Source organism: Scyliorhinus torazame, chromosome 2 (genome assembly GCF_047496885.1).
Source record: "Scyliorhinus torazame isolate Kashiwa2021f chromosome 2, sScyTor2.1, whole genome shotgun sequence".
NCBI lineage: Eukaryota > Metazoa > Chordata > Chondrichthyes > Carcharhiniformes > Scyliorhinidae > Scyliorhinus > Scyliorhinus torazame.
The window spans coordinates 378,745,931-378,748,871 of NC_092708.1; the positions used below are offsets into that span (position 1 = coordinate 378,745,931).

General features: G+C 50.7%; 1 non-coding gene across 1 annotated transcript; it reads right to left on the reverse strand.

Annotated features, from left to right (window-relative positions):
* Positions 1-1,824: 1,824 nt before the first annotated feature.
* LOC140408122 (U2 spliceosomal RNA) lies at positions 1,825-2,015 on the reverse strand. Its single transcript, XR_011940040.1, has one exon. It is a non-coding gene; the product is annotated as a U2 spliceosomal RNA (small nuclear RNA).
* Between the last annotated feature and the right edge of the window lie 926 nt (positions 2,016-2,941).

Sequence of the window (2,941 nt, forward strand, 5' to 3'; positions counted from 1 at the left end):
AACTTTAGCACAGTTGCAGGGCTGAGAAAACTGTTCTGGTCCGTACTGGCCCCGTGATTTGGATGCAGATGCATTGGGGGGGTGGTGTAGCCCTGGGGTTCGTCGTGGTGGTCAGTAGGTGTTGGGGTTGCAGGCCGGTCTTCACCTGGGTTGTTGCTGCTCGTTGCTAGCGGGGGTTGGTCTGTGACCTTGTTTTCTTCCCGGTCGGTGGTCTGGGGGGTCTGTGCCTTCCGTTCCCCGTTGGTGCTTTGCCTCTTTATCTGAGGCCGATTCTTGTCCTGTTTTCCCTCATCGGATGAGGTGTCGGCACTAAGTGCGCCGGCTGAGAGGTGTCGCTTTTTGCCACTACCCCTCAGGGGGTTCTTCAGTTTGTTTTTTTGTTTCCTCTTACGTTTGTCCCTGTTCACGGTTTCCCAGGGCTCTTTATTCTTTGTCCCATCCTCTTCCTCTTCCATTGAGTGTTCCTCATCAGATGGGGCTGGGGTTGGGTTGTCAGGAGGTGCTGGGGCCTCCTCTTTTTGTTGGGGGCCCTTCTGTTGCTTTTCCTCATTCTGAACCGTGGTGTCTTTTTCGGTGGAGGGTGTATGCACCTCCTCTCTGGTCGCCTTTTTAACTCCGCTGCTGATGATTTGAGCGTATGTCGCCCCGCGTTTCGGGCAGGCCCTGTAAAGATGGCCGGCCTCCCCACACAGGTTGCAGCACTTGTCTTCTTTGCAGTCCTTAGTCATGTGTCCCTCCTGCCTGCAGTTCTTGCAGAAGGTCACACTGCAGTTTGCGGCAACATGCCCCGTTTTGCCACAGGTGTGGCATACACGTGGCTGTCCCACGTAGTAGAGGTAGCCACGATTTACTCCAATAGCGAAATTGGAGGGGGGATGCAGGATGGCTCCGTTGCTGTCCGTTCTTAGGGTCACCTTGACCTGGTGCTCACTTGTCCAGATGCCGAAGGTGTCTTTCACTTGCACGCTGTCACTTTTCAGCTCAGCGTACCTGGCGAGGAACGTGAGCACATCAGATACAGGGACGTGGGGGTTGTACGTGTGCAGTGTAACAACCCGATTTCGCTGTGCCGGTAGCGTAAACAGAGGTTCCGCAGTCAGGATCGACAAGGGACTCTGGTTACCTTTTTCCTTGAAGACGTTCAAGAATTTGATGCACGCTGCGACGCTCTTGAAGGTGACATCAAAGAAACCATTCTTGGGGAAGTTTTGCAAGCAGAAGATCTCTGTTGCTTTAAACCCACAGCACTCGAGCAGCACCTTCTTCACGAAGTGTTTCCGGTCCAAAGGTGACTCTCCATCCGTTTTCTTCACTGTGACTCGGACAGTGTTTCGCACGCCCCAGCCTGGTGGTCGGGATGCAGCTGCATCCATAGCTCGTACGTTGGGTGTGAAACTGTATCGGCGTTAGGCCTAAACCCGAGGTTTAGGCCAGCATGTAGATCCACCAATAGCAGCCAAGCTCCAAACGTTTCTTCTTTGACGACTTCAATCCCTCCGAGTTCTCCAATCCACGATCGTCATCGAAATCCTCAGCTTCCCTCGATCAAATGAGACTACACTTGATCTTAGGCAAAAGGCCGAGAAGCCGAGTAATGCACATTGAAGAGTGAAATGGGTGGTCAATTTTGAATGAGTTCCCTTTCGCCGTTGTGCTTGTAAGATGCGTTTGGTCATTCTTGATGACACCCCCGGGGCCAGGTAGAAGGTGAGTAGCAGCAGCCAGTTGCCGAAGCATTTTGTTGTGTGCTGGAAGAAGTGTGAATAAAGTGTATATTTGTATGTGTTTGAGCTGTTTTTTGAGTTTGAAATTCCCCATGAAGGGGTGGTGTGCACCGTTGCTGGAGATACTGCAATACCAGGTCGATGCGTGGAGTGGACGGAGCAAGCCCCTATTCCATCTCCCTGCTCCAAAAATCAATTTAATATATGGTCCCCAGATAAGGGACGTATCAGATATTAAACTGATAAGAACAGATACTACACTTGATCTTAGCCAAAAGGCCGAGAAGCGATGGCCAATGTTCTTGAGTTGCCCGAGTGCCATATGCCCTCCCTCTTTTACAGCACGCTGACAGCATTCCAAAGACTCTTCGATGAAAGCACTGACACTTTCACTCTTGCCACATTGCTCCTGGCCTTTGCCATTGAAACAGGAGATTCATATTGACAGAACCTGCCTCTTTTCCCCTTTGTCAATCAGACTGCATGACAGTTATGTAAATGAGCAGTACTCCACCTATCCACACGTACGTCACTGTCACCGCTGCGGAGCAAGCTTTTGAAAACACTTGCATGTCTTGCCAGTGAGAATGCAGCAGCAGCAACCTGCCTTTTCCCCGTGGCCCTGCAAATATTTTCCCTTCAGATAATTATCCCATTGTCTTTTGAAAGGCAGGCTTGAAACTGCCCACAGCACCCTCTCTCAGGCAGTGCATTGCAGATTCTTGTTTTAAAAATATATTTATTAAAGTTTTTTAACAACACAATTTTTTCCCCTTACAAACAATAACCCCCCCCTCCGTAACAAAATCGCACTGAGCAAGATATATACATGGCAAAATGGTATATTTACATAGCTTTATACACTGGCTCTCGCCCGCACGTGCCAGTTTCCCCCACCCTCCATGTTATCTCCTGCTCATCCATCCCCTCAAACAATCTCTCGTTCCCCCCTCCCCTCCGCCCCCCCCCAGTGTTGCTGCTGACCGACCTTCCTCTAACGCTCCGCGAGGTAGTCTAGGAACGGTTGCCACCGCCTGCAGAACCCTCTCAGGGCAAACTTAATCCTCTCCAGCTTTCTGAACCCAGTGCATTGCAGATTCTAACCACTCGAGCCAGGCAGGAAGATTTCCCCTCACGCCCAAAGACTGTATCATGAAAGGAATTCTGCTAGCCCAAGTCTCGCTCGCTCCTGTGATACTGGTTTTGGCTTGTTAAAC